The sequence below is a fragment of the Anguilla anguilla genome, chromosome 7 (assembly GCF_013347855.1).
Source record: "Anguilla anguilla isolate fAngAng1 chromosome 7, fAngAng1.pri, whole genome shotgun sequence".
NCBI lineage: Eukaryota > Metazoa > Chordata > Actinopteri > Anguilliformes > Anguillidae > Anguilla > Anguilla anguilla.
In genome coordinates this window covers 46,888,651-46,915,040 of record NC_049207.1, presented here as the reverse complement: position 1 = coordinate 46,915,040, position 26,390 = coordinate 46,888,651, and the positions used below count along the sequence as shown (strand labels likewise).

Here is a 26,390-nt window from a genome sequence, read left to right as displayed (position 1 = left end):
TTATGCATTTTTACCTGGGTACTTTAAATTTGAAATTGGCCTGGTGACCCAACATGGATACCTTTTAGATAGACAGACTAAATGGGCTGTTGGAAATAGCTTTGAAAATAGATTCAGATGGTTAATGAGAGAAATAAATGGAAGGTTCTGAATAAATGTGGAAACAGTTGTTACTTCAGATGTTGCAACTGAGATCAAAAAACCTTGGAATGGATCTGAATATTGATTAGTACACCCGAGAAGGGTTTTAATCAATATTCAGCCTCCATTTCCAATACAGGATCCGAATACATTTAAAAAAAAAAACTCTTTCTCTTTGACTCCTAATTTCCATAGATATAGTCTGTAAAAATATCATACTTAATCGAAACCCAAAAAATACAGGAGTTAACCTCAACGGCACCGTGTTGATGTCTGAAAAAGATTGAGAAAGGGCTCTAACTTTACTGCAGCATGTCTCACTGTTGCATGTGTCAATCATTCAGGGTAGTCTGGGGGAGGGGCGTGCTGAGTCTCAGGCCCGCCGAGTATTCTACAGTGTTTCAGAACCCATGTTATGAAAAAAATATCAGCCCACTAATGGCCTGCACAAACAGACAGAGGAACGAAGTCCTCCAGGCGAGTTCCTGACCTGACAGAATCAATAAAAGTAACTACTCCGGTGAGAGGGCGGAGCAGCTGCCAGTCAACAAGACTGACATTCTTTGAGCCAATCAAAAAGGGGTTCCGCTCTCCACGGCGAAACGCAACGATTAGTTCGAATCAGCGAGTCGTTGGTAGTCCCGCCCATTTTTGGCTTCTTGCAGCCCTGTTAGCTGAAGTACTCTGCGTGCGAAGCTCCAGGGGAACGGCAGCGTGAGAAGGGAAATTAATAAGCTGAAAGCTAATGCTGACCATACCGGCCTGTATCTGTACTGCACTGAAACACTTTGTTGAGCAATTATCCACCGCATGCTGCCCACAATCACCTCCTAGCTGCACGCAGGAAACGTCCCTCTGCTATTCATGCACTTAGCCCTAAACTCACGCCCATGGAGCTGAAATAAAACACAGCACGTCCAGCGTAGGTCTCAGTATTGTTTTATAGGCTTCACCGTTTGAAGCAGGGGGGATGCTTTACGCTGCTGTTACAGAAATACATGAACAGAGCCAAATTGACGGTTTAACAGTAGCCCGGACACACTTTAGCCTGACCTGTCCAAACGCCTGGGACCCTCAAGTTAACTGAAGGCCACAGAGGGCAATGCGCAATATCGATGATTTCATTACTACCCGCTGCCCCCCCCCCCCCCCCCCCCCCCCCCCGGGCCCCCTCTCCAAAACCCCCCACACTGCATCCACATAATCTGGAGGTAACGGAAAGGCCCCGCATTCCCAAAATTAAAACTCAAAATGTCTCATTATCCCACAGAGGCTCCGGAGTACTCCTGATGAATTATGAATGGCAGTTTACAGAACCGGGTCTATCGTGTTCCTATCGGAAGGAAGGGGAACAGATGTAAACCTGAGAGGCGGTAAATATTTAATAGACCCCTGTCTCCCTGTCTCTCACATTTTCCACATGTAGCCTGTACACAAAAGTCAACAACGAGAACGAGGGGGTACATCTATCAATAGAATCTACGGACTGACTGATTTGGGAAATATATTCTCCTGTGACTCTGTGTACCTGGAGCTTGCCTGTGTCCTTGGTGGAGCAGAAAATATTAGCGACCGAACAGGACAAGGGAGAAGTGCTTCTGCAATTTCAAATTCCGCAGCTGCTGTATCATTTTAACGTACTTGTAAAGGCTGAAGTTGGGCAGGAAGGGGCGGGGGGGGGTGGATACAAACCCAATGCGGAGCCTAGCGAGACAATTTTTTTTCCCCTGTACAAAATCACTCAATCTGTTTGGTCACAAAAATTGGGAGATACTGGGAGAAGAAAAAAATAAACGGTCACAAATCAAAAGGGGAATTTGATTCTGCCAGCAGGTGTCCTTTCTGGTTGGCTACTCAGCGGCGAGAAGCTGCAGGAACATCGGCGCACTCCTGCTATGCGCACTGAGCGGCCCGTCTCCGCTTCGGCCCCGGGCACCGCAGGGGACGACTGTACACAAATTACAGTGTGCAAAATAACTCGGTAAACACGGAGAAGATTGCTACAACAGGACCGACAACGAGGGGGGCGGCTCGATGGCAGAAGCAGTGTGTAAAATGTGCGGAGCAGGTCACAGAAGCTAACTCCGCCATATTCTTGAAGAAAAACGATGGTTCAAATGCCATGGCCATAGAGCTGGAGAACACCCCTCCACCCCTCCACCCTGATCCCCCCCCCCATTCTGATTCCTATTTCCCTCTTCTACATCTTCCCCCAATTGCCCAACATTCCCCTATCACCCCCCTTCTCCCCCCCCCCCCTCCAAAAAATAAAAAAAATAAATTCTTCCCTTCCACAGGTTAATTCTTGCGACAAAGCCAGGGTGTTATTGCCCAACCATTGCACTCCTCATTAATCGCTGCTTGGGCTGTTGCTGATTTTACAAATCTAGGCCTTTTCTTCATTTGCACTGCTTGTAAATTGCCCTGGATGAGAGCATTTAGCTAAATGCCTAAAATGTAAATGCAAATGAGTACTGAAGCCGGCAATGAGATGTACCTTTCTGAAGCTGTAATGAAAGTGAGTGAGGTGTATCTTTCTGAAGCTTGCAGTAACTGTGGTGTACAGTTCTGAAGCTAGCAGTGAGTTTGGTACAACTGAGTAAAGACCTGTACCTGACTAAATATTTCATCCTGACATCTGGCAATTCAAAGGTCACTTGTAACAAACTGGTATGTTACTCATGATGAAAAGATTTCTCAGAAATGTCCAGAAGAAATCTGTAGCACTGACAGATGCGTTTAAAGAAAATGTTAGCACCATTGGATTTTAACAGCCCAACCACAGGCAAAATGGCTTTGTAAACCAAAGGATCCTTTAGTTGTTCTTCTAAAACAACCCAATTTTTTTCTCCCTGCACCTCTCCTGACTGGCAAAGTAGCTGCTCGGCTAAAAGCCGCCGACATCAATAACCCTCTGCCAGCTGTCCTGTAAAACAATAAAATCAAAACATCGCAACATGAATCATTCATCACCTGCCACAATTAAAATCATAGCCAGTTTGTTCCTTTGCACCGAAGACGCCAGCTTCCTGTTGTCTTCAGATAATGAGTTAGGCTCCTGTTCTTTCCAATCGACATGTTCAGAGTAAAATTCTCAGTGCTTGTTTCACTCTCACAGAGATTATATATGATTCCAAGAGGAATCAAATGCCAACAGTAAATTTTACCGTACTTCCCAGTGTTGTTCTTCTTCATAATTATAATACTAATACTACTACTACTACTACTACTAATAATAATAATAATAATAATAATAATAATACCAGTGTTTTTTTCTACAGTTACTGTTTGGTAGGAAGGAGACTGCTGAACTCAGGAAACTGCATCTCTGATGTAATGAACTGATCACTTGTACATCACTGTGACTTGCAGAAAAGTGTCGATTGTATCCGGGCCATTATCTGAGTTTGAGCCAGTCAGCCGAGGGAAGCATTCTGCGGCCGTTCACCCACCAGGGATGGGGACACTGAGGAAATTATACGAATAAAACTGCTCTCCCTTGGCTGCAAACAATTTAGCAGCAGCCTGGCATGTATGCAGATTAGGCCTTGGCTTGTTTGCTTTTTCGAATCATGGTGTTCGTCCTCAGATGGGTCAGAGGCAGCGTCCAAGTAAATGATTTTGTATTGTTTTTTTTTTTTTTTTTTTAAATGCTTACAGTACTTGGTACTTTTGTATGTTTCATTTATGTCTTTTTATGGTGAATCCAAAGGAAAATTTCCACTTTGTGGACAATAAAGTTTTAAATTTGTATTTGCATGGTTGCGCCCTTTAAACTGGGTTTGTTTTATCGCTGGGGTTTGGGTCAGGCCACTGTTCTCACACTGGCAGCTGACAGTATGGTACTGAGCGATGGCAGTCCAGAGTGAATCCTGGGGTGCCTTGTGCCCTACTTAGCTGAGAGAGCCTGAATGGCTCCACTACGGGGGACCAGGCACAACCCCAAACTCCACGGAAGTGTAGCACAGTGGGTAAGGAACTGGGCTTGTAACCGAAAGATCGCAGGTTCGATTCCCGAGTTGGACACTGCCGTTGTACCCTTGAGCAAGGTACTTAACCGAAATTGCTTCAGTATATATCCAGCTGTATAAATGGATACAATGTAAAAATGCTATGTAAAAGTTGTGTAAGTCGCTCTGGATAAGAGCGTCTGCTAAATGCCTGTAATGTAATGTAATGGAAGTGGTGCGGAGCCGGGCCCAGCGTTCATACTCACTACAGACACTAGCTGAGAATTGTGAACTCACCTCTGCCCCCTGGAGGACAGACACAGGCGTAGTTTTCTGACTAACTGAGCTATAGCAGAGGTATAGGGAATATAAAGCTAGTGTGGCGGTCATGCATGCACACTGGCCACTCAGTAACAGGGTCCCCCATCTCCATTACAGTACACACACCCGACTGAGCATGCACACTGGCCACTCAGCCACCCCATCTCCATTACAGAACACACACCTGACTGAGCATGTACGCTGGACCTTCAGTAACGAGGTTCCCCATTACAGTACACACACCTGACTGAGCATGTACACTGGACCTTCAGTAACGAGGTTCCCCATTACAGTACACACACCGGACTGATTAAGTGCTGATTGACAGGCAGTCTTTAATTTTTGTAATTGAGAACCCCATGTTTGTGACAAGTAACATCTGCATTAGAGGAAACAAAAGCTAAAAAAATCAAATGCCAATGAGCCAAATGTGTATTCTGAGTTAATCAAAGGCAAAAATTAGGGAAGCACGCACATCACATGTTCTCAATTACCTTAACTTACGGCTGCATAAAAAATAAATCCAGCAAAACACAGGAATCAGCCATACTGGCTGTGGACAAATAAAAATGGCGGTTAACCTCCAGAGAGAAGATAAAGAATCTATCGGCTGCGATCAATCTACAGCAGAGACGAAGAAGAAACTTCTTTAGAACTTTTTTTATGAGATATTTTCACTATATAGGGGAAGGGACAAGGAACAAACCACAATATCTGCACAGCGCTGATAGCACTCTTAAACAGAGTTTACGGGAGTCCAAAAGGGATCAACGCATCCAATGTAATTCAATCTGATTACATTTTCTTTTTTTATAAGGGCTTTTTACTGAAACAGAATCACCAGCCACCCGTACAGGTCAACAGGACAACTGGGGGGGGGGGGGGGGGGGGGGGGGGGAATCAAGAAAGATAGGAAAGGTCGAATGCCAAAAGTTTTACTGCGCGTACGAAAGGAGTGAGTCAGACAAGGATAAGACACGCTTAGCACACCGCCAGGAAGAACACACACGCCCTCAAGGGGGAGGCAGAAAGAAACGTAAAACTAATGGGGTGGAGTTGGGGGGTGGGGGGTGGGGGTGGGGGTGGGGATGGTGGGGGGGGGGGGAACCAACAGAACACAATGAATGAAGAGAGCGCCGGCAGGAACAGCACGCTTCATACCGCACTGGTGCACTTAACACCTCGCCCGGGTTGAGGGTGGCAGGAGTCCCAGGAGGATGGATCTGACAGGCGGCTGCTTCGCTCACGGTGAGAGCCCCCCTCCTCCCCCCCCCCCAGAAAAACATCCCCCACCTCCACTGGCGGGTCTGAAGCCTCAGCCTCTGGTGAACAAACACCCCGCCCTGTCAATGTTCTCCCAGTAACCTCTCCCCAGTGCTCCACCAGCTCTCTCTCACTGTACCCCACTCTGGGGAGGGGTTGTCACGGAGACGATATACTTCTCCCCGCATTACACACGACTGGGACGGCCTGTGAATGATTCATGGTGTCCCCTTCAAATCGGAAAACCAAAAATAAATAAATAAATTAATTATGAAAAAAAAAAAAAAAATTAGCTACAGAAAGACAGCCGCGGAAGAAAGCGACAAAAAAGGGTCAAGCCGCAGTCACTGTCTCTGTACTTTCAGGGTAAAGTAGAGCGAGCCTCCTGAAAATAAGATTTCTTTACATGCTCTGGCTTTCCGATTGAGCTCAGGAGCTTAGCCCTTATTCCCAAAGACTCAAAGTCCCTTCTGTGTTGGATACTGTCTCACATTCAACAGAGCACCCTGTAAGTCCAGCCCATGCATCTCCTTACCTTCACCTCCATATTTCCAAATATCATGCTCCCAAAAATACACGTTCCAAATGAAACAGAAGTATTGTGGAATTTTTAAAAGAGTTCAATTTTCTCCATCGTACATTTATAATGAAAATAATAAATGCAGGCATCTCTTAGTTTTAAAATAGGTTGTTTAATATAGTAAAGGAAATAGTGGGTCGGTTCCCCAAACACAGATGAACAAAATCCAACCAATCAGAGAGAATGTCAATACTTATACCCTGGCGGGGGGGGGGGGGGGGGGGGGGGGTGATTATTAGTTGATCAGACATGGGGGGGAAGAAACAAGGTATGGGGGAATAAGACTGAGGTAGGGGGTAGATGATATCACACAAAGGTACCGCAAGGGAGAGAATGTGACTTGATTAGGTGGTAGATGAGCTTATCTCTGATCACCTCAGGGGAGTAAACTGCAATTGGCTCCCATGTTTTCCAGCAAGTTTTGCTCTACATGATAAATTATAATTGCGATAATAAAAGTATATTATGCGGAAGACGACGTAAAATCTTTCGAAAAGCCGGTTTGAAAACGAAGAACTGCTATGAAAAGCGCACGGTTCTCTGAGGCGACACTTGGCTGACTTTCCGTAGCGCGTGCGGTAGGACTGCGCGTTCGCACCATATGGCCACGGCAAATAATAACGATTATATTAAACTTTACTTTTTAAAGCGCTTTCCTAACATGACGCTCTGAGCACTTGCCAAGAAAAAAGAACACAAAATAATAAAAAAAAGACGGGTTCGCCTGCCAGGCGAACCCGTCGCCTAGGAGATATTTTTTGGACAGGTCTGAGAGCCACAGAGTATTACGGCGAAAGACCGAAGAACAACTTTGGATCAAAATGACACCAGAGATCACAACTTTGTTCGGGAGCGCGAACGTAGCGAAGCTGCGGTTGTTTTCAATGTCACCGTGGTAGCAGTACTAAGACAAAGGCCCGTGTGTGTCGTGTGCTTGTCACTTTTAATCAGGAGTCCATTTCGGCTTCGCTAACACACTCAGGTGTCCTCAAACTAAACCTTCCTTGAGGTCAGACTGCTTTTAGAAATACTGCGTACGGGTCGAACATTTTCCTTCACACTGCTCATGAATGTGTGAATAAGACGCACTGTACAGTTGACGTGCGCGTGCCAGCGTACCGACTTCTGCCGTTAATGATTTACTTAGCCCAAATAATTTATTTGACCTGCAGCTTTGGATAAAGTCACGAGAACATGAGCTGCAGACTGCACTTGCATCTTTTATGGAAAAACCAGTTTCCGTGGTTCAGCACAGGAAGGAAACGGCATTGGAGCACACAGCTCAGAAAGGAAGGCCGAATGATTGGTTAGAGGGGAGAGGACGCAGACTCGTCCTCCAGGAATGGAGTTGTGCGGCTTCGATATCAGCGCTGAGGCTTTATCAGTAAGTAGCCACACAGCTCGCCAGGCCAAACATATCACATATTACATTCCCTGGCTGCCTACATCAATGCTGAAATGTTTTTTTTTCCACCTCTTTCTATCTCTATCCCTGTCTCTCACTCCTTTTCCCTCCCCCTCCTCTCTCTCCCTCTCTCTCTCTCCCTCTCCCTCTCTCCCTTGCTCTCTCTCTTTCTCTCTGAGTGTTTCCTGTCAGCAGGGCTCCGTGTTCTCTCCCACTCGACAGTTACTCCCTCTTTTTCCTCTTGTGCTTTTCCTTCTTCTTACCTGTGACTGACACGGCTGACCTTTACCTCTGTTCCTCCAATGACACGTTCCCCTCTTAAAATGTTCACCTGGGGTGGAATGTGCATATCAGCTTATCAGCAGGGAGGATAAAAACAATAAAGAATGAAAAAAAAAAAAAAGATTCTACCCATAATCCTCAGGGTGAGAGGGTCTCTCTCTCTCTCTCTCTCTCTCTCTCTCTCTCTCTCCTCACCTGGGATATGGAACACCCGTATCAGCGGAGGGAGGATAAAAAAAGACAAAGAATTCTACCCACAATCCTCAGCGTGAGCGGATCACACACATCAAACGGTCGCTCTCCCGCTCCCTCTCCCTCCCTGAAAGGGAGTAGGTGTTCCAGGCACGTGACCCTCCATTACGGCTCCGCTTTCTGCCTACACATCAATAGCGCTGCCCGCGCGCGTCTCACGCCTGCCGACTGAACTGCGCTAATGGCAATTCCGCACGGTCCTCCCCGCTTTTATTCTGCTCTGAAAGCTTCCCTATTCTCACGTGTATCGGTCTGCGTCGAACGCGGCGCCAATTCTTCCTTTCAGACTCTTATTGCATTTTTTTTTTTCTGCCAATTGTTCAATTCAGGGAAAGAAAAAAAAAACCATTATGTGCACTAGATCTTCTGCCAATCTCAGTAAACTGAAACATGTCAGTAAAAAATACAACTCAGCCCGTTCAAGCTTCATTTGGGTTTTCATTGAGTTTGATGTCTCCAGAGACCATCCAGTTGCAGTTACTTCATGCCTATGTCACAAGCGTTACTTAAAACGGACATAATTAAAAATTAATTAAGTGCAAGAGAGCGGGGGTGTCTTGTGCCTTAGCCTGTAGAACACTGATGTTCTTCAAAGGGGGGGAGGGCGACGTTGGTGGTTTGAATCCGACCGCGTGTACTACGCTCCCCATTCTTCCTGTCTCTCTGCACTGTCCTGTCCATTAAAGCGGAAAAATATTTTTTAAATGGGCAAGACAGCATATTAGTAACAACCACTTTACATACAATTTAAAAAATCACTTGCATCGCTTGCCACGTTTTGCAATATGAAAACCTCCAAAGCCTCTGTTGGGAATGGGAACACGACTGGCTGAACGTGTCTGTTGTTGACATAACATCTAAATGACCTCTCTCCCCGACGGCGTTCACTGTTATGAAACAGCCCTTTCAGGTCGGACGTGCGCGATGAGAGACGTGCTCTCGTCGCCCTTGGCTACGGCGTCACATGCAATGCATTGTATGAAGATGACTTGGATACCGTTGCCGCCGTGGTGCCAGGACCACCCGCCGCGATCACAGCGGGTCCATCTGTGATCACGTCACGTGTGACACTGCCCAGTTAAAAGGTTAAAGGTCAGAGCTGGTGGGTGTGTGTCCCCTGTGACAGAGGTGGGGAGTTTTGTTCTGTCAGAGGGACACAGTGTTTCCTGTGCGTGTGCAGGTGTGGGTGTGTGTGTGTAGATGTAGTGTAAAACGTCTCCGACGTGAGTTGCGATGCCGTTTGATGTTCTTGTTTAAACTTTGGTTTGAAAAAAAATTAAAAGAAAATGTATGTGTATGAGGGAGAAAAATACAGTGTGTGTGCTTGTGTGTGTAAGTGCGCATGTGTGAGTGTGTAAGTGTGTGTTTATGTGAGTGTGTGTGTATGTGAATGAGAGTGTGTGCATGTGAGTCTGTGTGAGTGTGTATGTGTGTGTGTGTGTGTGTGAATGTAAGTGTGTATGTAGGGGTGGAGGGAATTATCGGAGGCTGTCCAGCAGTAAAAAAAAATCACCTGACACTGAAGATCTCTCACCAGCACAGCAGCCACTGTACTGACCCTCAGCCTGCTGTTACTGGAGACCATCCAGAGACAGAGCCAGAGACACACACAGTCTTACACACACACACACGCACGCACGCACACACACACACACACACACACACACACTAACTCACCCGCTTGCACGCACCCACCTTCACTTCTCTCTTTCTGTCTCTCACTTCCCCTCCCTCCCCCCCTCCCTCGCCTGTGCTCTCTCTCTCTCTCTCTCTCTCTCCCTCTCTCTCTCTCCCACTTCAGTAGCGAACCGCTCGGATACGGAGAGGAAAGACTCATAAGTACCTTCCTCTCCTCCATTGTCTGTTCTTTTTTTTCCTCTCTCTCACTCTGTCTCTTCGCCTCTCTTTTTTCGCTCAGGAGGTGTTTGTTTCTTTCTCTGTCAGCCAGAAGGGAGCAGGATGCGCTCCGTGACAACGCTCGGCCGTGACAGGAGAGGGGTGAACATGAAAGAAGAGAGGAGAAACTGACCGAAAACAGAGAACCACCCCCCGCCGAGCAACCAAGCAGGAGAGGGGTGAGTCCACAACGCTTGCTATTTTATTTTATTTTATGCTATTCTTTTGCTATTTTATGTGTTTCACAAAAGAAGAGTCAAATATTTACTTCTTACCTATGATTATTAAATCTTTTTTTTATGATTAAAAGTTTTTACTCTTCTTTTGTTTTTCGTTAATATTATTTTGTTTATGTAGGGGGGTGGGTGGGGACTAGCACAGAAATGAAACTTGTGATTGGCAGGAAGGAGACGTGGTTCTCCGGAGATTTGAGGTTTGAGATCTGGGATCTCGCTGGTTGCGCGGGGATGTGGGGGCTTTGACTGCGTTGTGCGTGAGATGTGGGTGAACCCCTGTGACGGGCACCGGCGGTGCGCCCGCGATGCGTTAGGGAAGGTCTCCGAATTCCCGCTACTCTCACGCGGGCGCTAATTACGCCAGGCTGGCAGGTGCTGCCGTAACTTGGAAACGGGAACTTGGAGCGCTGAGAGTAGCACATGGAAGGGGGCGCTGAAATAAAATAATGACACCCCCCCCCACCACCTCCTTCCCCACGGGGTGTTTCAATTCTGCACGCTGCGGGGGGTGGCGGGCTGCTTGATGTTTCACGTAGTAAACGCTATCTAACAGTCAGGAGCGCGCCGAACGAAAGCGGATCGATACGACTGTCGTCCTTGACGACGGTTAACCCGGTCAGCTTCGTTTTTGTTGAATGAATCGTTTTTTTGTTTACACTTTACTGTCCATGGATGGTCTGAGAGGAAGGGCGGGGGGGGGGGGGGCACAGGTGAGTGACAGGTGGGGGACCACCCCCCCCTCCCTAGTTTGTCCGTCATACAGCGAGCGTGTTAGCCTCGTTTGCCGCCGCGCGTGTTCAGCGCTAAACTCCGCAGAGGGCAAAAGGGCCATCGGCGGGTTGTGATGGATCACCGCTCCACCCCGTTATCAGACCTTAGAACGTATTGACACGCCGGCTGACGAAACAGTATCCCCCCCCCCACCCCCCACCCCCCACCCCCTCGCCTCGTCGTTATTGCATTCTCTCGCGCGCCGAGGCGGCGGCGACTCGATGAGCCGCGAAGTTTGCCCCCTGGAGGAAACTCCTCCCGAGTTTTCGCGCCCCCGTCGCCGCGACTCGGAACGGATCGACTTTAATTAAACCGCGAAGGCGCGAAGAGACGCCGCGATGCGCCCGTCAGCTGGGAAGCGCGCCGCGCCGTCGAACGCCAGCTTGATTGACAGCAGGGGGCGGGGTGGAGGGGGGGGGGGGGGGGGGGATAGGGAGGTTTACGCTCGCGCGGAAAGGCTGTGGAGCGGTGGTTTCACGGATGAAAGGCCAGACGGGATTTGCGGGGCTGAGCGTGATTCCGGGTCACCTCCCTCATTACAAACACAAACGTTGCCGCCGCTGTTGTTTTTTCCAGCGTTACGCTAACGCTTCCGACCGTAAGGTGCCATGTGACACGGTCGCGTGTAAAGCTTAATGACACACGGTAGAATAAAGAGAGTTTCTCTCTTCTGAGCACAATCTGTTCATCGAGTTTCCTTTTCTCCACAAAAATGAAACGCGTTCCGTGCGTCACGTGCAAAATAATAACTGGACAATAATCCTCTGGAGGAAACCGATTTCAGTTTGAACGAAAGGACGTAAGCGATTGCGCAGCTGGACCGAGGAGCCTAGTCAATCCGAGCGTTCGTGAGGAGCTTAAAAGCCTAAAACATTTCCTACCTATTCACCTTAGCAACAGAGGAGGGTGCCGGTGCATCGAACCCGTCCTTAGTGCTCCTGCAGTCACAGACCAGTTACCTTCTAACGCCGCCGCTCATTTTGTGAGATTTACTGGACTGACAACAAAGAACGTTCCTCTATTAAACTCTGAATGTGTTGATGAACCAAGTCCAAGAACCAGTTATACTTGACAGACATAATATAAAGATAGAATATCACAGCGACCGCTAAGCTTTGTGGTGGCAGAAGAGGCTTTTGAGTCTGACTGTATTTTGGTGGCTGCTTGTTTTGGCCTTCCGGAAGACCGGACGACATATTCCAGGAATGCGGAAAAGACCCAGCACCCCAGTGCCCCAGTGCCATCACGATAGGGACACTGTGCTGTGGGAGATGCCTTCTTTTGGACGAGGCGGAAACCGGGGCCGTGACAAACTGCGGGCATCGGAGATGTCCCTCGTCGGAAAAGGGTCAGGGGTTCTCGCTGGTGTCCTGGGAACGTTCCCAAGCCAGTTGTCTAAATATAGCCGTCTAATAAAATCCCAGTATAAAGAGCTTAATAAACCTCCGCCTGTTCAACCCAGATGGTTTCTGGTGAGAGTTCTGGCACAGAACGACAAGCCGCGCATCACTTAGACGGGCTCTGCGTGTTTTTAACGGTCGAGGTGGGCCTGCCACCTTTCAACTGTAAAGCGCATGGCGACCCGTGCAGCCATTCCGGCTCCGGAAGCAAACAGTTTCCTGCGTTCCCTGCACTTGTTTGGCAACGCTCACTTCCTCTGTTCTTCTGGGGCTGCTATCACGCTGTCTACGTTTGATTCATAGCAAATCCAAATTTAGACCCTGGCTTTAATCACCCCCTAAAGTGAAAAAAATGCAGTTCGGCTGGCAAAACAGCGTGAGCCGAACGGGCTCGCTCAAATTTGACTGCGTGCGGCACACGCGGGGATCTGAAGGCTCGATCTGAGGAAGGGAAACAGGCGCGCTAGGGCGAACTAAGCCAACGCCGTCCCCCTGCACGGTTTGCAAAGCAGAGATAATCATCTGGCGCGTCTCGCGCGCCGTGGCGCCTGCATAAATGAGAGACTACCGAGGGGCTCCGCGTTATCGCGCATTGATCGGGCCAGAAGCCGATACGCACGCGCTCCACAAGAGACTCGCTCACAAAAAAGGTACGAAAGAAAATTGGTCCCTTTGTGCCCCGGACAATAGATTTTTTTACAGGAGCACAAAGACAACACGGGAGCGGGAGCCCTTCGAACAAAGGGAAAGATTTTTTAAATATTTGATAAATGTCTAAATTACTTGGATCAAAGCCGGAGAGCTGGATTCAATCACCATTTTCTTGTAACCGTGACTTGTAATTAAAACGGAGCCGTCGGCTCTCTCTCTCCCCCCCGGGAGCGCAATTTAGCCAGCCCCGCAGCTCTCCAGCCAGTGTTTGCGAAGGAAAAACTAAAGTATAAAAACTAACACTCACCGGCCGTATTTGCTGAAGTTAAAATTAGGTGAAAAATGTTCGATTTTGATCAAAGCGAGGCGGAAATTAGGTTGGGTTTCAAGACTTTTAAATGCAATTTAGCTCAAACGTCATCACGGTGGCGTTGAGATAACGCCTGATTCCGCCCGGAGAGTGCGATGTTTCTCTTTTACTGCGAAACCATGGAGACAAAGGCACCCGGGCCTTATCAGCGCAAACACTGTCGCCTCTATTTGCTTAATGGCTGAGGCAGGGCCCATAAATCTCTAATGGACCCGGGGACGGCCGAACGTGAGAGGAGAAAACCAAAAACGATTCTCGCTATTAGGCAGCGGGAAAGAACTTTTCTAACGAACGCGCCGCGGAGTTCACTGAGGAAGACTCGCGGGCCGAAGGGGGTCTGCAGGGACAGCGCAGGCGTCTCTGTCTCACCGCCATGTTCGGGGCACTGACACGGGATGGCCTTCATAATTCCATGGAAAAATCCGGAAGGAACTCGCGAGTGTCCAGAAGCGTGTGGGTTCAGTGTCCAGAAGCGTGTGTGTTCAGTGTCCAGAAGTGTGTGTGTTCAGTATCCAGAAGCGTGTGTGTTCAGTGTCCAGAAGCGTGTGTGTTCAGTGTCCAGAAGCGTGTGTTCAGTGTCCAGAAGCGTGTGTTCAGTGTCCAGAAGCGTGTGTTCAGTGTCCAGAAGCGTGTGTGTTTCAAGTCGGCTGTGTCTAAGCCCCTTTGTGCCGGGGAGGGGAGGGGAGGGGAGGGGAGGCTGACTGGTTCAGACAGGAAAATCCCCAGATTTCAGTTGGAAAACCTCACTGAAATGAGTGTACGCACTGTAAGCCAGTAGGGAGCCACAAACAAACTGACAGACAAACGAACGACGGCACAGAGCCTGTCTGTACGGCTAGAACCTGCCTTTGACACGGCCACTACTGTACATCACGTCCCACCTAACAGGTTATCATCTGCAGCACAGTGCTATGAGACACAACATGCTTCCACACAGCCGCACACATTCTAGTGGAGGCTTCAGATATCTTTCCAGAAGCTGCAATAATCAGTGAGTGGGATTTATAAGGGCAGAAATTTCTCCAGGGTCATGAGAGATGACCTGGGCTTTAGCCAAGCGGACCCTTCCACTCTGCTCACAGCAGGGCCCCATTGAATGCTGGGTGTTTTTAAATGTTTTTTTTTTTGTTCAGCTGAAATGTCCAGTGCCAATTTCAAATGAACTGTTCATTGACCCGCAGTCCGTGAATTAAGTACGCCTCGTATGTCGAAAGCGGTTCTTCTTGTTCGAAGCAAAAGTGTTACAATAACCGCTGAAGCACTTCATTCGCGTATTCTCAGGTACCTTAAATGGTCACGCCGATGGCTGGAACAGAAACTAGGCTACCCGGGGGGTCCCAGGGAAGGGGCTGAGGATTGCACACGCCGTTCCAATAGCTGGGTAATAAAAACACCCAAATAAAACCTTCCAATACCCTGTAAATCTGAGATGGCTCAGGAAACAGTGAAATTACTTTTGCCATTTCCACAAAGTTGGGGGAAGGGAGATATAAAGGTGAACAAGCAATAACAAAGTGGAGAAAACCAGTAAAAAAACTAAAAAAAATATATATATACACACACACACACACTATATATATATATATATTTGTATTGATTGATACAATGAAGATACAGAGCAGCAAAGCGCTCTAAAAGCACTCTGGTGATGCATCAGATGAGTTTCCTTGACCCTGAAGTAGAAACAATTGAGCTTTCATTACATTCCACCAGCACATTTTTTTTTTATCAATAAGAAGCATTCATATACTCTGTTATCATTATGCTTTATCATCACACACAAAGACATTCGCTGCCTTGCGTGAATAACCAGCATGAACGTATAAAACTGGAGGGAGACACAAATAAGTTATGATTCTTCCATTGTTTCTATTACATTTCTCCGCTGGTTGTGATATGGCTTTATTTACAGTGAAAATAAAAAAAAGAAATCTATTTTTCAGTCATTACACTTCATGGAAACGAGCACCACCCCAATTCTACAATTGATTTGAATTGAAAAATGTAATACTGTGGCAACCAAGGATCATAATGCTCATACAGAACAGTATGAATATCCTACTTTCTTCTGAGGGAACCCATGCCATTGTCTTTGTTCTCCGAGGACATACACATGGTTTAATTAGTCTCGTCCACAGTTTAATGATTCGCCACCTAATGACATCTCTGAAACACAATTCCTGGAAAGAGGGTTTTTTTTTTTTTTTTTGCTTATTATGTAGACACAGTTCCTTGCTCTGTGTGCAATGTCTGCTTCAAAATCAGCCTCGGGGGGAACTCCTGGAAGCCATTCATTTAGTATTAAACGTCTAACTTGAGATGCACAGCTTGTACTTTGATATGGACCGTTGCCTTTTAAACATCTCTGCTCTTCGATTTTTGGTACTCTTTAATTTGGGTCATAATTTTTCTGCTGATAAAATGATTCGTGTTTGTATTAAGGGGGATCACTTTGACATGCTGCTTGTATTGCTTTGGTCATGTGATGCAGTGTCAGGGGTCAAAGGTCACGTGGCAGGTGATGAGGGGAAAAAAGGCTTGTTGCGCATCAAATGAGTAGCAGCTGAGTCAGGTTGGGAAGGGTGTCCATAACCCTTGGTTGCGCAACCCTGGCCCTGGAGAGCCGCAGGGTCTGTTGGGGTCCCCAACCCTGGCTTGGGACAGCTGCAGGGTCTGCTGACTTTTGTTTTTCATCCCAAATCAGCAACCCGTTTACACTCAAGATAAAAAGGCGATGTTGAGATAGCCGTGTAAACAAGTGCGTTAATTGATCAATTAAGTTCTGAGCAATCACAAGTAGAAGAAGGCCCTGCAGTTCTCCAGGACCTGGGCTGCAGATTCCCCCACATCCCCCCTGCCCCCCCCCCCCCAAAATAAAGGTGTGGCAGTCTGTGCCAAACGGCTCGTTAGAACGGAGCCTCAGATTGACTGTGGGGTGACAGCAGTGCACGCTGATCAGAGGCTTGCTCCGGTAGTGATGTACAGCACCGAAGCAACGACAGGCTTTGATGATTTAAAAAAGCACAGGCAGGGAACCGCTGGAACCAAAGGCTGCTGTCGCTTCCTTGACAGAGGAGTGCCTTCTAAAAATACGAGCCCTGTTATACTGTACGATCAGCAAGCGTGCGATGGCATACTGTAACTGCCAGACGAGCTGGCAAATGGGAGGCAACATGGCTGCAGCCTTGAGCCAATTAGCCGTTCAGGAGGTGTAGGATCGCAAATATATGATTAGAAAGTTCTTAACTGAACATTCTAATGCTGATGTAACAGTCCATACTGGTAATTGAAAGCAGTTCTAGAACACTGTCTCAAAATTTTGCAAAAAAAAAAACAAAAAAAAACTGCTCTTCAAAGGGTTACTGACCATATTATAACTGACATAATCAGTGCTCCCAGCTGCCTCAGCAGGAGAGAGACACTGACCACACCGCAGACTCTGACTCGATAAAAGGACCTAATCAAGGTGACTAGAGACACTGATTGCCACTGGCAATGGAACAAAGATGGTCAAAAGTTCCGATTTCAAATAATACGAATAATTTCCTCAACCGCAAAAAAAAAATAAATGGAATCATTTTAGGTTCAAAGTTTTTTTTTTTTTTTTAAATAGGCAATAACACAAATCATACTGCGAGATCACATTTGGTATGCAGTTATATATTATTGGAAGTTATTTGGCATTCTACTGTTTCAAGCTGATTTATTAATGATGTTAGGAAACTAAAGCCGATAATAAAACATTAGAAAGGAAAGAAAGTCTGGCATTAAGAAAAAGATACTTTTGTCATATTTCTATGTTTTATTATTCAAAAACATCAGTCTCTGGCAAGAAATACAACAAATATTCTCTGAAAAACGAACATTTTGTGAGTACTGACAGTGCTGTAATAACCTTTATCTGAGGCGATTTGGCGTTTGCGTTTGATGTATTATCTGTGCGCGTACCTGGGGTGCACATGCAGGTGAAATGGGGTTCAGTATCTCCCCAGTGCCACTGCTCTACCCAAACTAACCTTCTGGTGATCCATCCAGTTCCAGCTCACAGCAAACTGAAATGCCTCAAATTATCTCAAACTAAACGCTAACTTTAGCTTATCCTCTCTGGCCCGGCAAAACAATCTTGCATCGGACCTTGGAGAGCTGAAGAACTTTTTTCAGACAGGCTGAGGACAGTGGTGTTTAGGCACCTCTGTGGACAACCAGCTGAGCCTGGATTCCTGCCCAGAAAACCCAGTTCTTATTTTTTTTTTTTTTTGGGGACCCTTTTTTATTTTTGTTTAGTCATGGTTGATAGCCCTGCCGCACAAGTCCAGTCCCACTCTGTGACCTTCCAATTACCTGATTTGCAGGGCGGTCAAAAGGATCGACCAATCAGGAGCCTGCGTTCTCGAAAACCCCCCATGCTTCCTTCACTGACCCAAAAGCAGCAGCTGTGAGATTAATGAGCCCAAGAGTTCCTCTGCTCTGTCCCCCCCACCTCCACCCCGGGACCAGAGACGGTCACAACACCGTTTCAATTCACTAAATTCAGGAAATCAACTGAAGCGTAGTTGATTCATCGAAAAGTCATCACACAACATTGCTCAGTTGAGGAAAAGCATTACATTCCGATGCATTTCCCCAAACAGACTGGGCCTCTGTCTCATTTATGAGAGACCGATGTGCACACCCCAGATTAATCTAAATAAATCTAACAGGATTTTGATTGGTGGGGTTCACAGTTCTGCTCTGTGATATTCATCTTATCTTGTGTAAATAATAAGGCTCCATATCCACTCTCATATAAAGTTTTGGATCAGCTGGGGACTTAATTTACACTTTCTATTAGCTCTGTTATACCGTGCTTCTCCCCCACACAGAGTGAAAGCATAATAATGCTAGAATAATCATACACACAGTATCCTAGTTTCTGCGTGTGCACTAAATCTCATGAGCCTGAGGCTGTATTTAAAACCAGCACAGTGTTTGTTTTGGTAAGCAGTGAATCCCGTGGCTGCAAATAAGTAATACATGAATATGAATTATGGTCAGTATTATCATAGCCCTCTTATTGCATTCTCTTGAACGTGGGGAAAATAGAAGCATATAATTACAATGGTTCCCCACTGTGATAATGAATCAGGGATAGGATGGTAGTGACATCACCTATAAAAAAACAAAACAAAACAGAGTGGAGCTCCACCAATCAGGGTGTACACTGTAACAGCCAGCAGCCCTGATTATTGGTGGATGCTCTCTGACTACTTCCTGGCAATTCTCACAGGGATCTGGGAAGAATGGCCAGAAAGCATCCGCCAATTGCCATCCAGATTTCTGTTTGGCTGACCCAGTTGTACATCATTCTGGGTAAATACACATAGTAATTCAATGCATAAATACAAATGTAGCCTTTCCAAGCATCTCAGCAGTGGTGTATGGCTTCAGTATGTCTTTCCCATTCAGTGAACACGACAGCATCCCGGCTTAGTAACTGGAATAGGATATTAAATTTTGAAAAAGATAATTTGGATTACTGCAGTATTATGGCTGGAGTCAGGGGTTGTATGCTTTTTTTTTTTTTTTTTTTTTTTTTTTTTTAAAGGCTGTAGTGCAGCTTGCTGGTTCTGCTTAGGAGGCACCCAGAAAAAGAGAAAAAGCTCTGCAGTTTACTCAGGAGACAGAGAACAGTAGCTCAGCTGCAGTGAATCACAGGCTCGGGGAGCACAGAACATCAGCAGCGCAGCGAGGCTTCAAAAACCAGATCGATGGCCCTCCTCCAAGAACCCTCCAAGATAAGAGCGAGGTATTCCATATGCTGGCCTTCTGCAATATAAACCATTACAGGACAACCCCCCTAGAGTCTCTGGAATGAACAGACAGCAAATCAAATCAGAGCAGCAATCTAAGGGATTCCCAAAATTCACTGGCTACACGGCATCTGTAACAGGCAGGTTTGTCACACAGGCACGCATATACAAGCCAGCCTAAATTTGCATTTATGTCTTACTTTAGAGTATGTTGCTGTACAAACATTTACAGTATGTTTGCACGCTCCTCAAATAGATATTGCTTTGCTCGTCCCAATTTTCTATTAGCATAAATCCGTCAAGTGGAGCGGTTTTGTTTTGGTCATGTTTGATTTCATAAATTCTCACCAAATTAGCAAAAACAGTCAAAGCCAATCAATCCATCGGCAAGTTAATTTTATATGGTGTGTTTTTGTACCACTAAATGTATTGTGACTGCCAGTGCATTGTCACTATCAGCTTGGTACTCTTGATTGTATATGGAGTTACAGGTGCTGCTTTTCTGCAAGCTGCCATCGCACTTATTACAATCTTATTAGGTGGAACGACACAGCACCTCTAAAATACGAAGCACCTTTTAGTACCTGAGGACTGAAACTCTGTGTTATTGGGCTCCGATGTGCCAATGGTTTCTGTGTCATAATTACACAAAACGGACTGATTCCAAGCAATGATACTTGTTTTGTTCCAGGACAGCATTTCTAACCACCCCTGCTTGACAATAGGCAGGACACTCTCAGAGAAAATCACTGCTCTAAGACCTCAGCAGGCCGTAACCATGAGAACCCAGTCCGCTGTTGACGCCGCTATGGCTAGAGGGAGGTTTCATAACCACAGAGTTCCAAAAGTCAGGGTCAGTGTTCTTTAATAAAATGACATTTGAGTGTTTATTTATTTTTTTTATTATGGTCTGGCTTGTAAGAGACAAATGTCAGGAGTCTCTCCTGACTCCGACGGCATTTCTTTGATGGCTTTTGCTTTACAGTCAGCGGACAAGGTGAAGGACCTGTCTTAAAAGTTATGCCTGGCCTCAGGTACTGGTGCAGAGTAATGAGGAGCTCGGCCCTGTAGCATCGCGACAAGAGCTTCTGAGAGAGGTGGACATAAACCTTTTAAGAGCCCTGTAATTAATCTCCACCGCTATTTCACTCCCAGCTCAACGGCCATTTAATGAATTCCACTTTTTTTCTCTCTTAAAAAAAAAAAAAAAAAAAAAATCTGATGTGAGTCTCATTAGAAAAACCCTGTTGCAGAGTGTGAATTTATATCTCTGCGTGAAAACAGTCAGCTTGATCTAAAAGTCTTCCCCTTGGGGGACGAAAGAGCCATTAGGGCCAACGAGAAGTCCAGCAGAAGCGCAGGAAAAGTAAAGACTACAAGTTCTGAATAATTGAAAAAGTACTATTTAAATAATTCAACGTTAAGTTTGAATACTGAATTTTGATCATATTAGGAATTGGCCTATTTCCAACAATTTCCCCCAAACGCGAGCGAATGAAAAGCAGACGTGGAGTGTTGTTCAATATCACATTCTTTTTCTACAGGACCATGAACAATAACAACAAAAATTAAACAGGCAATTTTACCCACCCAAAAACAACTACCCCCCCCCCCCCCAAGAAAATACAAAGTAACATTAGGCCCAGTGCCAAATCCTATCATCTGCGTTTCCTGTTAACCTCCCTCAGTGGGCAGCAACAGGGAGAGTGATGCTGGATTAACAGGTATGGCCTACTTTGTCTGTACTGATGTATGAATTTCTTTATTCATTTTTGGTCTTGCTCGCTGATAATGTGGTCTCCTATAATGCAGCAAGACCGTATGTTTTTCAAAAGCCATCCTAATTGCTGGGCGGACATGCAAGCTTCCCCTTCCTCTCCGCCTTTTGTTTGGTCACGGATGGTTTCCGTGGCAACCGCCAGCCTCCCGCCCCCCCCTCCCTCCCCATGGCAGAATGCCACACAGCCTTCTATTGCACATATTTATTTATTAACAAAAACACAACTTCAACATCTATCTTCAGCATGTGAATATTACGTGTTGTAGCTCAAATATAATATTATTATATGCAAGGACAGGTGAAACCATATAGAAATTATGAGCTTTATGGACCCCGAGTTTAAAATAAATATTAAAATAACTGGACCTTTAACTCTTCTCTGCATCTCTGGCATTTTCTCTGAGATATTTCGTGTTAATGCCAGCAGGACTCAAAGCAATGTTGTTTTGATGTCTGGCAGACGGTGGCCAGGATAGATGTAAAAATGAATGCCCACATTTCCCATAATGATCATCTGTGTTTAACTGCACAGCAGGAGTGTGTTAAACAGAAAGAAAAAAAGATGCCTTTTGACTGCCGTTAGCAACCATGGGCGTCAGAAGCATGCTAACATTTACTGGGAAGTTGTTTTTAAGTTTGAAATTAAATTACACACAGTATTGAGAACAGCACACACCCACATGAAAAGCAGGCAAAGCAGGCAGATCATAGGCAGATAGACAGACAGACAGACAGATAGAAACTTTATTTATCCCGAGGGTAATTGCAAAATCATTATGTGAAAATAAAGAGGTCATCAGTATACGTTTTCACCTCGGTGTTGCCGAGACACAGTACGCTGCTTCTGAAACAGGAAAGAATGCCGTGCATCTTTAGGACGGTATCCTTATAGTAGGTCACCCCTGCTGTCAGTTCCACAGGGACACGGCGGGCTCTGTTAATCCTGCCACCTAATTAACCCCCACCCCCTAACTCTGATTGGCTGCGCGACCTCTGACATTCCCCTCCCACTTTAATTCTCCAGGTCACGACTGCCAATGAGAGTCGAGGTCTCAGTTGACCCAGCGGGTCAAATAAAAGGTAGACGTAACCGAATGAACGGAATCAATCCGTACAAGCCTTCCCTCCTGCTAATCCTGAGGAATGGACTGAAAGAGGCCAGTCCAGCACTCTCTGATAAGCAGGCTGATACCGAACAGCTCCACCTGCTCGGATCGACAGGCTGACGGCGACCAGATAAACAGATTGGGATGGGGGTGGAGGCGGGGAGAAATACCGTCTCTTATCGGCGCTGTGTGACAAAAACACTCTGCTCCGACATCTGTTCAGGAGGTATTCATTTTCCATTTGGATGAAATTCGTGTTCGAGCATGCACCACTAGCCAGGGCCACAACACGTCTTTGTACTGAATGTGCCAACAGCCACATAACCAAAGAATAGCCTGATTGCGTATGCTTTCCAAGAGCTGTCGCTATTGTAAAAAAACAAAACAAAAGGAGGACAAAAATACCACAGAAAAAAAACCTCCTCTCATTCCTGTACAACTGTTTATGACAGAAAGTGACCAATCACGTGCAGACCTTGGAATGTTAACGAGCTGTGGTCCATACCGAGGATGATTCTGAAAGCTAGATCGGTATTATTCCACGATAACTGATTACTGAGGGAACTAATGCAGCTATTCATGGGGTCAGACCCTTGACCGTTGGAGAGCTTATTGATTGCTAAAGGTTTGCCTGGTAACTGTCTGTTTATGGTGGTTGCCTTGCCGAGAGAGCTATTGTCACCAGTGCAGGTTGCCAGGGTTTCGAAAGATTCCCCATAACCTTCTCACCCCACGCTCACCGATGAGAATCAGAATGAATCTCTCTCTGTGGATCCCCCATTTGTGTTCAGCAACAGGCAACTCCACTCCTCTGGCAGGTGGGAGTGTCTTCCCTTTCCAGAGCTTGTATGATACACGGAGCACAGAGCATGCATACACAGAGCGAAGATTCCACAACTTCACCCGGATAGCAGCCTTATCTGCGGCAGATTTGGAATTATTTGCATAAATTAGCATATCTTGTGCTGGATGGGCAACCTCATTACAGACTGGCGTGTCTACATTTGCATTCAGGACTACCCGTCGGCAAACCTGAAAATATGAGGATTACATTTACATTTTTTTATTATTATTATTGGCACGCTCCCAGAACAACTTATAAGCTTGAGCTTAGATGAACACTATGAGGGATACAAACATTGACTGTAATGTAATCAGGACAAAGTGTCTCTTGTAAAAAGCAGAAACTGCTATATTAGATATACCGTCAGACAAATACCATATTGAAGGGAAAATATCAATATAAAGAGCTATGGTACTATTTATGAATAAAATATTGTGAAAAAGAAAAGAACATGGAAAATATGATTATCTTGGTCCACATCCATTATTGTGATCTTGTACAGTCTAACTTTTATATTTCCCAAAAAATGAATACTGCACACTTGAAGTGTAGATAATGAAACCGGAACACTGCAAACGTTGAACCATTTCTACATTTCTTGGCTCATCCTAACTGAACTCTTTCAAATGACCATGAGGAGAAAATAAATCAGATTTACATTTACAATCAGAATTCTGGCCTGGGAAGTTCACAAAACAATTTGGGGTTACTAACCTCCCAACCGTCTATTGACTCATGAGGCAACAGTGTTCAATATTTCTATATTTCTGACAGAGACTTTGACCTGTACAGAGACCTTTCGAGAAGCGAAGGTTCTTTCCAGAGGTGGAAAACTGGTGCAGAATACAAGAGTTCTACCCAGTATTTTGTTCCAATAACTAGGATTTCCTAATTAGCACAATTCTTCAGCCAGGAGGTTGAACTAATTTATGAAATCAGCTGGATGGGTTCACGGGTGGAAGAAACACGTTGCAGGACTTTTACTTTCTGACCCCTAGACTCTCCACCTCCGGTTTTCCCTATGAAGTTCTTAGTAGTGAGCAGCAGCACAAAATGGCCAGGGAAGTGTCCACACCTCCGCATCCCTGAACTTGGTTTCGACTGGCTTTAGGATGTTACGTTAGAGGCTCCCAGATTCCGGTAAGGAAATGTAAGAGAGAGAGAGAGAGAGAGAGAGAGAGAGAGAGAGTTCTAGAAGCTTGGTTACTGGGTTACTTGGTTACCTTGGCTACAAGGCGATTCCCCAACCCGCTAGCACCTGCTGAACTATCGATGAGTCAGGCCAGCCGCAGGGAACGGCAGGGTTATTTACACCCTGCAGTGTTAATAAAAAGGTGTGCAGGTACGCGAGGGGAACAGGAACATCGCCCGTGGTTCACGGCTCACATCTCTCAGCTGGAATGATTCTCCTTCCTAATCCGATCAGATCAGCACAAGCTTGAGCCTGTCTGCTTTCAGAGGTAATGCAACAGAGATGGCACTACTACGACTACAACTACAACTACAATGACTACTACTACTACGACTACAACTACAACTACAATGACTACTACTACTACGACTACAACTACAACTACAATGACTACTACTACTACTACTACAACTATGACTACAACTACTACGACTACTACTACAACTACAATGACTACTACTACTACTACTACTACTACAACTATGACTACAACTACTACTACGACTACAACTACTACTACTATGACTACAACTACTACTACGACTACAACGACTACTACTACTACTATGACTACAACTACTACGACTACAACTACGACTACTATGACTACAACTACTACGACTACTACTACGACGACTACTACAACTACTATGACTACTACTACTACTACAACGACTACTACTACTACGACAACTACTACTGCTATGACTACGACGACTACTATTACGACTACAACGACTACTACTACTACAACTACTACTACTAATAATAGTAGTAGTAGTGCTATAATATTAAAAGGGAGCAGGACTACGCAGGTATAACGGGTATCAGGTGTAGTAACAGTCGCAGGCAGTGTGCTGCATTTGTCGGCGTCCCCGCGCCGAATCGCGGCTCTGCACAGATGAGGTCTCCCTGTCATTGCGCTCGGCGTCCTCGGTCATCTCGCGCAGGGGAGCCTCCCGTTCTACACACAGCCGAGTGAGAGATGGAGCAGCCGCTCTCCTTCCCAGACTCCAGGCTCAGAAAGAAAGAACAGATCTCCCACGCAAGCCCACCTCCTTCCCCATAATTCAGACAGAGGACCAGAAATGAATCTGATTCACTCCTGCATTTCAGTGGAATTTTAATTTCAATTTCAACATTTCGATAATAATTTAACTATTAGTGTCTATAATTAAAACATTAATTTCTATATAATTTTAATCAATAAAAAAAAACTAACAACACCTGCAGCAATTAATTATTAAGAGTTATCTTAGGGTCACATCTGCATGGTTACAGACTATTAATATTCATAAAACACATTTCTTTATTTTGATGAAGTTTTGTTCCGGGCGGACTTTATCAGGTCAGTCACAAAACTGTTTGGGAGCATCGGTAGTGTGAACATGCAGTTCTCTCACGACAAACGCCTCTGCTCAGAAGCAACCTAAGCGTGGGGTGTGAAAGTCTCACTAAAGGAATGCCTGCGTATTTGTCTAATTAGCACAGACTGTCGGGAGACCAGACGCTTGTGCCAGGGGAAAGCTCCGCCTCGTTAGGTGAGGGCGGAAGGGGCGGGGAGCCCCACCTCGTTAGCTGAGGGCGTGGCCTGTTGTGTCATTAAGATGTTCTCATGCCTCAGAAGGTCTGACCGGGGTCCTGAAGCTTAATGACTGACAACTGGCTTGGGGCAGAGAGGCTGTAGGGTGACCTCATGCATGTAGGGAACTGAGAGGCAGGGGTGTCAAACTCTAGTCCTGGAGGGCTGCAGTGTCTGCAGGTTTAACTCCAGGCCTGGAGGGCTGCAGTGTCTGCAGGTTTAACTCCAGGCCTGGAGGGCTGCAGTGTCTGCAGGTTTAACTCCGGTCCTAGAGGGCCACAGGGTCTGCAGGTTTAACTGCAGTCCTGGAGGGCCACAGTGTCTGCAGGTTTAACTCCAGGCCTGGAGGGCCACAGTGTCTGCAGGTTTAACTCCAGGCCTGGAGGGCCACAGTGTCTGCAGGTTTATCTCCAGGCCTGGAGGGTCACAGTGTCTGCAGGTTTATCTCCAGGTCTGGAGGGTCACAGTGTCTGCAGGTTTAACTCCAGGCCTGGAGGGCCGCAGGGTCCGCAGTATTTTTGTGGTTTCCTTTCCATCAGCAGCCAATTAAGGCCTTGAGAACAAGGTGTGTTGAATCTT

The 26,390-nt window shown here is 46.1% G+C and overlaps 1 protein-coding gene and 1 long non-coding RNA gene across 4 annotated transcripts in view; one reads left to right on the top strand and one right to left on the bottom strand.

Annotated features, from left to right (window-relative positions):
• The window catches only part of LOC118231937, a 131,743-nt gene that overhangs the window by 68,449 nt on the left and 36,904 nt on the right, over positions 1-26,390 (bottom strand). The window lies entirely within an intron of this gene.
• LOC118231936 (protein shisa-like-1a) overlaps positions 9,967-26,390 on the top strand; it is a 42,657-nt gene continuing 26,233 nt past the window's right edge. Inside the window, exon 1 of one of the 2 annotated variants that reach the window (XM_035426337.1) lies at positions 9,967-10,269. The gene's annotated coding sequence lies outside the window, so the exon portion shown is untranslated. The remainder of the gene's footprint in view (positions 10,270-26,390) is intronic. The other variant, XM_035426338.1, reaches the window with a different exon arrangement.